The following is a 12,538-nucleotide window of genomic DNA, read 5'->3' on the forward strand; positions in this document are numbered from 1 at the left end:
GTATTAAATTCGGATGCAATTTCTGTGTTTCATCGTCAATAAGAAGGTCCAAGGTATACAGTAAACCTGACGCGAAGCATCGGAATCTAAAACTGGACTCACAGGAGTCGTTCAAATCATAGAAAGTTAGAGTGTAAGCCCCCTTGTACTTAAGTCGGCATTGTGACTTTTGTATTTAATTCAGATGCAATTTCTGTATTTCAGCGTCAATAAGAAGGTCCAAGTTATACAGTAAACATGAAGTGAAGCATCGGAATCCAAAAGGAGACTCACAGGAGAGGTTCAAATCATAGAAAGTTAGAGTGTCAGTCCTCTTGTACTTAAGTCGGCATTGTGCCTTTTGTATTAAATTCGGATGCAATTTCAGTGTTTCATCGTCAATAAGAAGGTCCAAGGCATACAGTAAACCTGAAGTGAAGCATCGGAATCTAAAACTGGACTCACAGGAGAGGTTCAAATCGTAGAAATTTAGAGTGTCAGTCCTCTTGTACATAAGTCGCCATTGTGACTTTTGTATTAAATTCGGATGCAATTTCTTTGCTTCATCGTCAGTCAGAAGGTCCAAGGTATACAGTAAACCTGAAGCGAAGCATGGGAATCTAAAACTGGACTCACAGGAGACGTTCAAATCATAGAGAGTTAGAGTGTCAGCCCTATTGTACTTATGTCGGCATTGTGCCTTTTGTATTTAATTCAGATGCAATTTCTGTATTTCAGCGTCAATAAGAAGGTCCAAGTTATACAGTAAACATGAAGTGAAGCATCGGAATCCAAAACGTGACTCACAGGAGAGGTTCAAATCATAGAAGGTTAGAGTGTCAGTCCTCTTGTACTTAAGTCGGCATTCTGCCTTTTGTATTAAATTCGGATGCAATTTCAGTGTTTCATCGTCAATAAGAAGGTCCAAGGGATATAGTAAACCTGTAGTGAAGCATCGGAATCCAAAACTGGACTCACAGGAGAGGTTCAAACCGTAGAAAGTTAGAATGTCAGTCCTCTTGTACTTAAGTCGGCATTGTGGTTTTGCATTAAATTCGGATGCAATTTCGGTGTTTCATCGTCAACAAGAAGGTCCAAGGCATTCAGTAAACCTGAAGTGAAGCATCGCAATCTAAAACTGGACTCACAGGAGAGGTTCAAATCGTAGAAATTTAGAGTGTCAGTCCTCATGTACATAAGTCGCCATTGTGCCTTTTGTATTAAATTCGGATGCAATTTCTGTGTTTCATCGTCAATAAGAAGGTCCAAGGTATACAGTAAACCTGAAGTGAAGCATCGGAATCTAAAACTAGACTCACAGGAGCGGTTCAAATCATAGAAATTTTGTGTGTCAGTCCTCTTGTTCTTAAGTCGGCATTGTGCCTTTTGTATTAAATTCGAATGCAATTTCTGTGTTTCATCGTCAATAAGAAGGTCCAAGAGATACAGTAAACCTGAAGTGAAGCATCAGAATCTCAAACTGGACTCACAGGAGAGGTTCAAATCATAGTTAGTGACAGTGTCAGTCCTCTTGTACTTACGTCGGCATTGTGCTTTTTGTATTGAGTTCGGATGCAATTTCTGTGTTTCATCGTCAATAAGAAGGTCCAAGGTATACAGTATACCTGCAGCGAAGCATCGGAATCTAAAACTGGACTCACAGGACAGGTTCAAATCATAGAAAGTTAGAGTGTCAGTCCTCTTGTACTTAGGTCGGCATTGTGGTTTTGAATTAAATTCGGATGCAATTTCGTTGTTTCATCGTCAACAAGAAGGTCGAAGGCATACAGTAAACCTGAAGTGAAGCATCGGAATCCAAAACTGGACTCACAGGAGAGGTTCAAATCGTAGAAAGTTAGGGTGTCCGTTCTCTTGTACTTACGTCGGCATTGTGCCTTTTGTATTAAATTCTTATGCAATTTCTGTGTTTCATCGTCAGTAAGAAGGTCAAGGGATACAGTGAACCCGAAGTGAAGCATTGTAATCTAAAACTGGACTCACAGGAGAGGTTCAAATCATAGGAAGTTAAAGTGTCAGTCCTCTTGTACTTAAGTCGGCATTGTGCCTGTGTATTAAATTCGGATGCAATTTCTGTGTTTCATCGACAATAAGAAGGTTCAAGGTATACATTAGACCTGAAGTGAAGCATCGGAATCTAAAACTGGACTCTCAGGAGAGGTTCAAAACATAGAAAGTTGGAGTGTCAGTCCTGTTGTACTTAAGTCGGCATTGTACCTTTTGTATTAAATACGGATGCAATTACTGTGTGTAATCGTCACTAAGAAGGTCAAAGGGATACAGTAAACATGAATTGAAGCATCGGAATCTAAAACTGGACTCACAAGATAGGTTCAAATCATAGAAAGTTAGGGTGTCCATCCTCTTGTACTTAAGTCGGCATTGTGCCTTTTGTATTAAATTCGGTTGCAATTTCTGTGTTTCATCGTCAATAAGAAGGTCCAAGGTCTACAGTAAACCTGAAGCGAAGCATCGGAATCTAAAACTGGACTCACAGGAGTGGTTCAAATCATAGAAAGTTAGAGTGTCAGCCCTCTTGTACTTAAGTCGGCATTGTGCATTTTGTATTAAATTCAGATGCAATTTCTGTATTTCAGCGTCAATAAGAAGGTCCAAGTTATACACTAAACATGAAGTGAAGCATCGGAATCCAAAACTGGACTCACAGGAGAGGTTCAAATCATAGAAAGTTATAGTGTCAGTCCACTTGTACTTAAGTCGGCATTGTGCCTTTTGTATTAAATTCGGATGCAATTTTAGTGTTTCATTGTCAATAAGAAGGTCCAAGGGATATAGTAAGCCTGTAGCGAAGCATCGGAATCCAAAACTGGACTCACAGGAGAGGTTCAAACCGTAGAAAGTTAGAGTGTCAGTCCTCTTATACTTAAGTCAGCATTGTGGTTTTGTATTAAATTCGGATGCAAAATCTGGGCTTCATCGTCAATAAGAAGGTCCAAGTTATACAGTAAACATGAAGTGAAGCATCGGAATCCAAAACTGGACTCACAGGAGAGGTACAAATCATAGAAAGTTAGAGTGTCAGACCTCTTGTACTTAAGTCGGTATTGTGCCTTTTGTTTCAAATTCGGTTGCAAAATCTGTGCTTCTTCGTTAATAAGAAGGTCCTAGGGATACAGAAAACCTGAAGTGAAGCATCGGAATCTAAAACTGGACTCACATTAGAGGTTCAAATCATAGATAGTTAGAGTGTCAGTCCTCTTGTACTTAAGTCGGCATTGTGCCTTTTGCATTAAATTCGGATGCAATTTCTGTGTTTCGTCGTCAATAAGAGGGTCCAAGGGATACAGTAAACCTGAAGTGAAGCATCGGAATCTAAAACTGGACTCACATTAGAAGTTTAAAACATAGATAGTTAGAGTGTCAGTCCTCTTGTACTTAAGTCGGCATTGTGCCTTTCGTATTAAATTCGGATGCAATTACTTTGTTTCATCGTCTATAAGAAGGTCCAAGGTATACAGTAAACCGGAAGTGAAGCACCGAAATCTAAAACTGGACTCACAGGAGAGGTTCAAATCGTAAAAAGTTAGGGTGTCTGTCCTCTTGTACTTAAGTCCGCATTGTGCCTTTTGTATTAAATTCGGATGCAATTTCTGTGTTTCATCGTCAATAAGAAGGTCCAAGGTATACAGTAAACCTGAAGTGAAGCATCGGAATCTAATACTGGACTCACAGGAGCGGTTCAAATCATAGAAAGTTAGAGTGTCAGTCCTCTTGTACTTATGTCGGCATTGTGCCTTTTGTTTTAAATGCGGATGCAAAATCTGTGCTTCATCGTCAATAAGAAGGTCCAAGGGATACAGTAACTCTGAAGTGAAGCATCGGAATCTCAAACTGGACTCACATTAGAGGTTCAAATCGTAGATAGTTAGAGTTTCAGTCCTCTTGTACTTAAGTCGGCATTGTGCCTTTTGTATTAAATTCGGATGCAATTTCTGTGTTTCATCGTCAATAAGAAGGTCAGAGCGATCCAGTAAACCTGAAGAGAAGCATCGTAATCTAAAACTGGACTCACAGGAGAGGTTCAAATCATAGAAAGTTAGAGGTCAGTCCCCTTGTACATAAGTCAGCATTGTGCCTATTGTATTAAATTCGGATGCAATTTCTGTGTTTTATCGACAATAAGAGGGTCCAAGGTATAAAGTAAACCTGAAGTGATGCATCGGAATCTAAAACTGGACTCACAGGAGAGGTTCAAATCGTAGAATGTTAGGGTGGCTGTCCTCTTGTACTTAAGTCGGCATTGTGCCTTTTGTATTAAATTTGGATGCAATTTCTGTGTTTCATCGTCAATAAGAAGGTCCAAGTGATGCACTGAACCGGAAGTGAAGCATCAGAATCTAAAACTGGATCACAGGGGAGGCTCAAATCATAGAAATTTGAAGTGTCAGTCGTCTTGTACTTAAGTCGGCATTGTGCCTGTGTATTAAATTCGGATGCAATTTCTGTGTTTCATCGGCAATAAGAAGGTTCAAGGTATACATTACCCCTGAAGTGAAGCATCAGAATCAAAAACTGGATTCTCAGGAGAGGTTCAAAACATAGAAAGTTGGAGTGTCAGTCCTGTTGTACTTAAGTCGGCATCGTACCTTTTGTATTAAATTCTGATGCAATTACTGTATGTAATCGTCACTAAGAAGGTCAAAGGGATACAGTAAACCTGAAGTGAAGCATCGGAATCTAAAACTGGACTCACAGGAGAGGTTCAAATCGTTGAAAGTTAGAGTGTCAGTCCTCTTGTTCTTAAGTCGGCATTGCGCCCTTTGTATTACATTCGGATGCAATTTCTTTTTTTCAGCGTCAATAAGAAGGTCCAAGGGATACAGTAAACCTGAAGTGAAACATCGGAATCTAAAACTGGTCTCACAGGAGTGGTTCAAATCATAGAAAGTTAGAGTGTCAGTCCTCTTGTACTCAAGTCGGCATTGTGCCTGTTGTATTAAATTCGGAAGCAATTTCTTTGCTTCATTGTCAATAAGAAGGTCCAAGGTATACAGTAAACCTGAAGTGAAGCATCGGGATCTAAAACTGGACTCACAAGAGAGGTTCAAATCGTAGAAAGTGAGGGCGTCCGTCCTCTTGTACTTAAGTCTGCATTGTGCCTTTTGTATTAAATTCGGATGCAATTTCTGTGTTTCATCGTCAATAAGAAGGTCCAAGGTCTACAGTAAACCTGAAGCGAAGGATCGGAATCTAAAACTGGACTCACAGGAGACGTTCAAATCATAGAAAGTTAGAGTGTCAGCCCTCTTGTACTTAAGTCGGCAATGTGCATTTTGTATTAAATTCAGATGCAATTTCTGTATTTCAGCGTCAATAAGAAGGTCCAAGTTATACAGTAAACATGAAGTGAGGCATCGGAATCCAAAACTGGACTCACAGGAGAGGTTCGAGTCATAGAAAGTTAGAGTGTCAGACCTCTTGTACTTAAGTCGGAATTGTGCCTTTTGTTTCAAATTCGGATGCAAAATCTGTGCTTCTTCGTCAATAAGAAGGTCCAAGGGATACAGAAAACCTGAAGTGAAGCATCGGAATCTAAAACTGGACTCACATTAGAGGTTCAAATCATAGATAGTTAGAGTGTCAGTCCTCTTGTACTTAAGTCGGCATTGTGCCTTTTGCATTAAATTCGGATGCAATTTCTGTGTTTCGTCGTCAATAAGAGGGTCCAAGGGATACAGTAAACCTGAAGTGAAGCATCGGAATCTAAAACTGGACTCACATTAGAGGTTCAAATCATAGATAGTTAGAGTGTCAGTCCTCTTGTACTTAAGTCGGCATTGTGCCTTTTTCATTAAATTCGGATGCAATTTCTGTGTTTCGTCGTCAATAAGAGGGTCCAAGGGATACAGTAAACCTGAAGTGAAGCATCGGAATGTAAAACTGGACTCAGAGGCGAGGTTCAAATCATAGAAAGTTAGAGTGTCAGTCCTCTTGTACTTAAGTCGGCATTGTGCATTTTGTATTAAATTCGGATGCAATTACTTTGTTTCATCGTCTATAAGAAGGTCCAAGGTATACAGTAAACCGGAAGTGAAGCACCGAAATCTAAAACTGGACTCGCAGGAGAGGTTCAAATCGTAAAAAGTTAGGGTGTCTGTCCTCTTGTACTTAAGTCCGCATTGTGCCTTTTGTATTAAATTCGGATGCAATTTCTGTGTTTCATCGTCAATAAGAAGGTCCAAGGTATACAGTAAACCTGAAGTGAAGCATCGGAATCTAAAACTGGACTCACATTGGAGGTTCAAATCATAGATAGTTAGAGTGTCAGTCCTCTTGTACTTAAGTCGGCATTGTGCCTTTTTCATTAAATTCGGATGCAATTTCTGTGTTTCGTCGTCAATAAGAGGGTCCAAGGGATACAGTAAACCTGAAGTGAAGCATCGGAATGTAAAACTGGACTCACAGGCGAGGTTCAAATCATAGAAAGTTAGAGTGTCAGTCCTCTTGTACTTAAGTCGGCATTGTGCCTTTTGTATTAAATTCGGATGCAATTACTTTGTTTCATCGTCAATAAGAAGGTCCAAGGTATAAAGCAAACCTGAAGTGATGCATCGGAATCCAAAACTGGACTCACAGGAGAGGTTCAAATCGTAGAATGTTAGGGTGGCTGTCCTCTTGTACTTAAGTCGGCATTGTGCCTTTTGTATAAAATTTGGATGCAATTTCTGTGTTTCATCGTCAATAAGAAGGTCCAAGTGATGCACTGAACCTGAAGTGAAGCATCAGAATCTAAAACTGGATCACAGGGGAGGTTCAAATCATAGAAAGTTAAAGTGTCAGTCCGCTTGTGCTTAAGTCGGCATTGTGCGTCTTGTATTAAATTCGGATGCAATTTCTGTGCTTCATCGTCAATAAGAAGGTCCAAGGGATACAGCAAACCTGAAATGAATCATCGGAATCTAAAACTGGACTCACAGGAGAGGTTCAAATCGTAGAAAGTTTGAGTGTCAGTCCTCTTGTACTTAAGTCGGCATTGTGCCTTTTGTATTAAATTCGGATGCAATTTCTGTGTTTCATCTTCAATAAGAAGGTCCAAGGTATACAGAAAACAGGAAGCGAAGCATCGGAATCTAAAACTGGAGTCACAGGAAAGGTTCAAATCATAGAATGTTAGAGTGTCTGTCCTCTTGTACTTAAGTCGGCATTGTGAATTTTGTATTAAATTCGGATGCAATTTCTGTGTTTCAACGTCAATAAGAAGGTCCAAGGGATACAGTGAACCTGAAGTGAAGCATTGGAATCCAAAACTGGACTCACAGGAGAGGTACAAATCATAGAAAGTTAGAGTGTCAGACCTCTTGTACTTAAGTCGGCATTGTGCCTTTTGTTTCAAATTCGGATGCAAAATCTGTGCTTCTTCGTCAATAAGAAGGTCCAAGGGATACAGAAAACCTGAAGTGAAGCATCGGAATCTAAAACTGGACTCACATTAGAGGTTCAAATCATAGATAGTCAGAGTGTCAGTCCTCTTGTACTTAAGTCGGCATTGTGCCTTTTGCATTAAATTCGGATGCAATTTCTGTGTTTCGTCGTCAATAAGAGGGTCCAAGGGATACAGTAAACCTGAAGTGAAGCATCGGAATCTAAAACTGGACTCACATTAGAGGTTCAAATCATAGAAAGTTAGAGTGTCAGTCCTCTTGTACTTAAGTCGGCATTGTGCCTTTTTCATTAAATTCGGATGCAATTTCTGTGTTTCGTCGTCAATAAGAGGGTCCAAGGGATACAGTAAACCTGAAGTGAAGCATCGGAATCTAAAACTGGACTCTCAGGCGAGGTTCAAATCATAGAAAGTTAGAGTGGCAGTCCTCTTGTACTTAAGTCGGCATTGTGCCTTTTGTATTAAATTCGGATGCAATTACTTTGTTTCATCGTCTATAAGAAGGTCCAAGGTATACAGTAAACCGGAAGTGAAGCACCGAAATCTAAAACTGGACTCGCAGGAGAGGTTCAAATCGTAAAAAGTTAGGGTGTCTGTCCTCTTGTACTTAAGTCCGCATTGTGCCTTTTGTATTAAATTCGGATGCAATTTCTGTGTTTCATCGTCAATAAGAAGGTCCAAGGTATACAGTAAACCTGAAGTGAAGCATCGGAATCTAATACTGGACTCACAGGAGCGGTTCAAATCATAGAAAGTTAGAGTGTCAGTCTTCTTGTACTTATGTCGGCATTGTGAGTTTTGTTTTAAATGCGGATGCAAAATCTGTGCTTCATCGTCAATAAGAAGGTCCAAGGGATACAGTAACTCTGAAGTGACGCATCGGAATCTGAAACTGGACTCACATTAGAGGTTCAAATCATAGATAGTTAGAGTTTCAGTCCTCTTGTACTTAAGTCGGCATTGTGCCTTTTGTATTAAATTCGGATGCAATTTCTGTGTTTCATCGTCAATAAGAAGGTCCAAGCGATACAGTAAACCTGAAGAGAAGCATCGTAATCTAAAACTGGACTCACAGGAGAGGTTCAAATCATAGAAAGTTAGAGGTCATTCCCCTTGTACATAAGTCAGCATTGTGCCTTTTGTATTAAATTCGGATGCAATTTCTGTGTTTCATCGTCAATAAGAGGGTCCAAGGGATAAAGTAAACCTGAAGTGAAGCATCGGAATCTAAAACTGGTCCCACAGGAGAGGTTCAAATCGTAGAAAGTTAGAGTGTCAGTCTTCTTGTACTTAAGTCGGCATTGTGCCCTTTGTATTAAATTCGGATGCAATTTCTGTGTTTCATCGTCAATAAGAAGGTCCAAGGTATACAGTAAACCTGAAGTGGAGCATCGGAATCTAAAACTAGACTCACAGGAGAGGTTGAAATCGTAGAAAGTTAGAGTGTCAGTTCTCTTGTACTTAAGTCGGCATTGTGCGTCTTGTATTAAATTCGGATGCAATTTCTGTGTTTCATCGTCAATAAGAAGGTCCAAGTGATGCACTGAACCTGAAGTGAAGCATCAGAATCTAAAACTGGATCACAGATGAGGTTCAAATCATAGAAAGTTAAAGTGTCAGTCCTCTTGTACTTAAGTCGGCATTGTGCGTCTTGTATTAAATTCGGATGCAATTTCTGTGCTTCATCGTCAATAAGAAGGTCCAAGGGATACAGCAAACGTGAAATGAATCATCGGTATCTAAAACTGGACTCACAGGAGAGGTTCAAATCGTAGAAAGTTTGAGTGTCAGTCCTCTTGTACTTAAGTCGGCATTGTGCCTTTTGTATTAAATTCGGATGCAATTTCTGTGTTTCATCTTCAATAAGAAGGTCCAAGGTATACAGAAAACAGGAAGCGAAGCATCGGAATCTAAAACTGGACTCACAGGAAAGGTTCAAATCATAGAATGTTAGAGTGTCTGTCCTCTTGTACTTAAGTCGGCATTGTGAATTTTGTATTAAATTCGTATGCAATTTCTGTGTTTCATCGTCAATAAGAAGGTCCAAGGGATACAGTAACCTGAAGTGAAGCATTGGAATCTAAAACTGGACTCACAAGAGAGGTTCAAATCATAGAAAGTTAGAGTGTCAGTCCTCTTGTACTTAGGTCGGCATTGTGAATTTTGTATTAAATTCGGATGCAATTTCTGTGTTTCATCGTCAATAAGAAGGTTCAAGGTATACATTAACCCTGAAGTGAAGCATAGGAATATAAAACTGGCCTCACAGAAGAGGTTCAAATCATAGAAAGTTAGAGTGTCAGTCGTCTTGTACTGAATTCGGCATTGTGCCTTTTGTATTAAATTCGGGCGCAATTTCTGTGCTTCATCATCAATAAGAAGGTCCAAGGGATACAGTAAACCTGAAGAGTAGAATCGGAATCTAAAACTGGACTCTCACAAGATATTCAAATCATAGAAAGTTAGAGTGTCAGTCCTCTTGTACTTAAGTCGACATTGTGCCTTTTGTAATAAATTCGGATGCAATTTCTGTGTTTCATCGTCAATAAGAAGGTACAAAGTATACAGTAAACCTGAAGTGAAGCATCGGAATCTAAAACTGGACTCACAGGAGAGGTTCAAAACATAGAAAGTTAGAGTGTCAGTCCTATTGTACTTTAGTCGGCATTGTGCCTTTTGTATTAAATTCGGATGCAATTTCTGTGTTTCACGTCAATAAGAAGGTCCAAGAGATACAGTAAACCTGAAGTGAATCATCGGAAACTAAAACTGGACTCACATGAGAGGTTCAAATCATAGAGAGTTAGAGTGTCAGTCCTCTTTTACTTAAGTCGGCATTGTGCCTTTTGTATTAAATTCGGATGCAATTTCTGAGTCTCATCGTCATTAAGAAGGTCCTAGGGATACAGTAAACCTGAAGTGAAGGATCAGAATCTAAAACTGTACTCAAAGGAGGGGTTCAAATCATAGAAAGTGAGAGTGTCAGTCCTCTTGTATTTAAGTCGGCATTGTGCCTTTTGTATTAAAATCGGATGCAATTTCTGTGTTTCATCGTCAATAAGAAGGTCCAAGTATACATTAAACCTGAAGTGAAGCATCGGAATCTAAAACTGAACTCACAGGAGAGGTTCAAATCATAGAAAGTTAGAGTGTTAGTCCTCATGTACTTAAGTCGGCATTGTGCCTTTTGTATTAAATTCGGATGCAATTTCTGTGTTTCATCGTCAATAAGAAGGTCCAAGGGTTACAGTAAACCTGAAGTGAATCATCGGAATCTAAAACTGGACTCACAGGAGAGGTTCAAATCGTAGAAAGTTAGAGTGTCAGTCCTCTTGTACTTAAGTCTTCATTGTGCCTTTTGTATTATATTCGTATGCAATTTCTGTGTTTCATCGTCAATAAGAAGGTCCAAGGGATACAGTAACCTGAAGTGAAGCATCGGAATCTAAAACTGGACTCACAGGAGAGGTTCAAATCGTAGAAAGTGAGAGTGTCAGTCCTCTTGTACTTAAGTCGGCATTGTGCCTTTTGTATTAAATTCGGATGCAATTTCTGTGTTTCATCGTCAATAAGAAGGTCCAAGGTATACAGTAAACCTGAAGCGAAGCATCGGAATCTAAAACTGGACTCACAGGAGAGGTTCAAATCATAGAAAGTTAGAGTGTCAGTCCTCTTGTACTTCAGGCTGCATTGTGCCTTTTGTATTGAATTCGGATGCAATTTCTGTGTTTCATCGTCAATAAGAAGGTTCAAGGTATACATTAAACCAGAAGCGAAGCTCGAAATCTAAAACTGGACTCACAGGAGCGGTTCAAATCGTAGAAGGTTAGAGTGTCAGCCCTCTTGTACTTAAGTCGGCATTGTGCCTTCTGTATTAAATTCGGATGCAATTTCTGTGTTTCAGCGTCAAAAAGAAGATCCAAGGGATACAGTAAACCTGAAGTGAAGCATCGGAATCTAAAACTGGACTCGTAGCAGAGGTTCAAATCATCGAAAGTTATAGTGTCAGCCCTCTTGTACTTAAGTCGGCATTGTGCCTGTTGTATTAAATTCGGATGCAATTTCTGTGTTTCATCGTCAATAAGAAGGTCCGAGGGATACAGTAAACCTGAAGTTAAGCATCGGAAACTATAACTGAACTCACACGAGGGGTTCAAATCATAGAAAGTAAGAGTGTCAGTACTCTTGTATTTAAGTCGGCATTGCCCCTTTTGTATTAAGTTCGGGTGCAATTTCTGTGTTTCATCGTCAATAAGAAGGTCCAAGGTATACAGTAAACCTGAAGTGAAGCATCGGAATCTAAAACTGGACTCACAGGAGAGGTTCAAACCGTAGAAAGTTAGAGTGTCAGTCCTCATATACTTATGTTGGCATTGTGCCTTTTGTATTAAATTCGGATGCAATTTCTGTGTTTCATCGTCAATAAGAAGGTCCAAGGTATACAGTAACTCTGAAGTGAAGCATCAAAATCTAAAACTGGACTCACAGGAGAGGTTCAAATCGTAGAAAGATAGAGTGTCAGTCCTCTTGTACTTAAGTCGGCATTGTGCCTTTTGTATTAAATTCGGATGCAATTTCTGTGTTTCATCGTCAATAAGAAGGTTCAAGGTATAAAGTAAACCTGAAGTGAAGCATCGGAATCTAAAACTGAACTCACAGGAGGGGTTCAAATCATAGAAAGTTAGAGTGTCAGTCCTCTTGTACTGAGATCCGCATTGTGCTTTTTGTATTAAATTCGAATGCAATTTTTGTGCTTCATTGTCAATAAGAAGATCCAAGGGATACAGTAAAACTGAAGTGAAGCATCGGAATCTAAAACTGGACACACAGGAGAGGTTCAAATCAAAGAAAGTTATAGTGTCAGTCCTCTTGCACTTTAGTCGGCATTGTGCCTTTTGTATTAAATTCGGATGCAATTTCTGTGTTTCATCGTCAATAAGAAGGTCCAAGGGATACAGTGAACCTGAAGTGAAGCATCGGAATCTAAAACTGGACTCACAGGAGGGGTTCAAATCGTAGAATGTTAGAGTGTCAGTCCTCTTCTACTTAAGTCGGCATTGTGCCTTTTGTATTAAATTCGGATGCAATTTCTGTGTTTCATCGTCAATACGAAGGTTCAAGGTATACATTAGACCTGAA

This window comes from Schistocerca americana, chromosome 3 (genome assembly GCF_021461395.2).
Source record: "Schistocerca americana isolate TAMUIC-IGC-003095 chromosome 3, iqSchAmer2.1, whole genome shotgun sequence".
NCBI classification, from domain to species: Eukaryota; Metazoa; Arthropoda; class Insecta; order Orthoptera; family Acrididae; genus Schistocerca; species Schistocerca americana.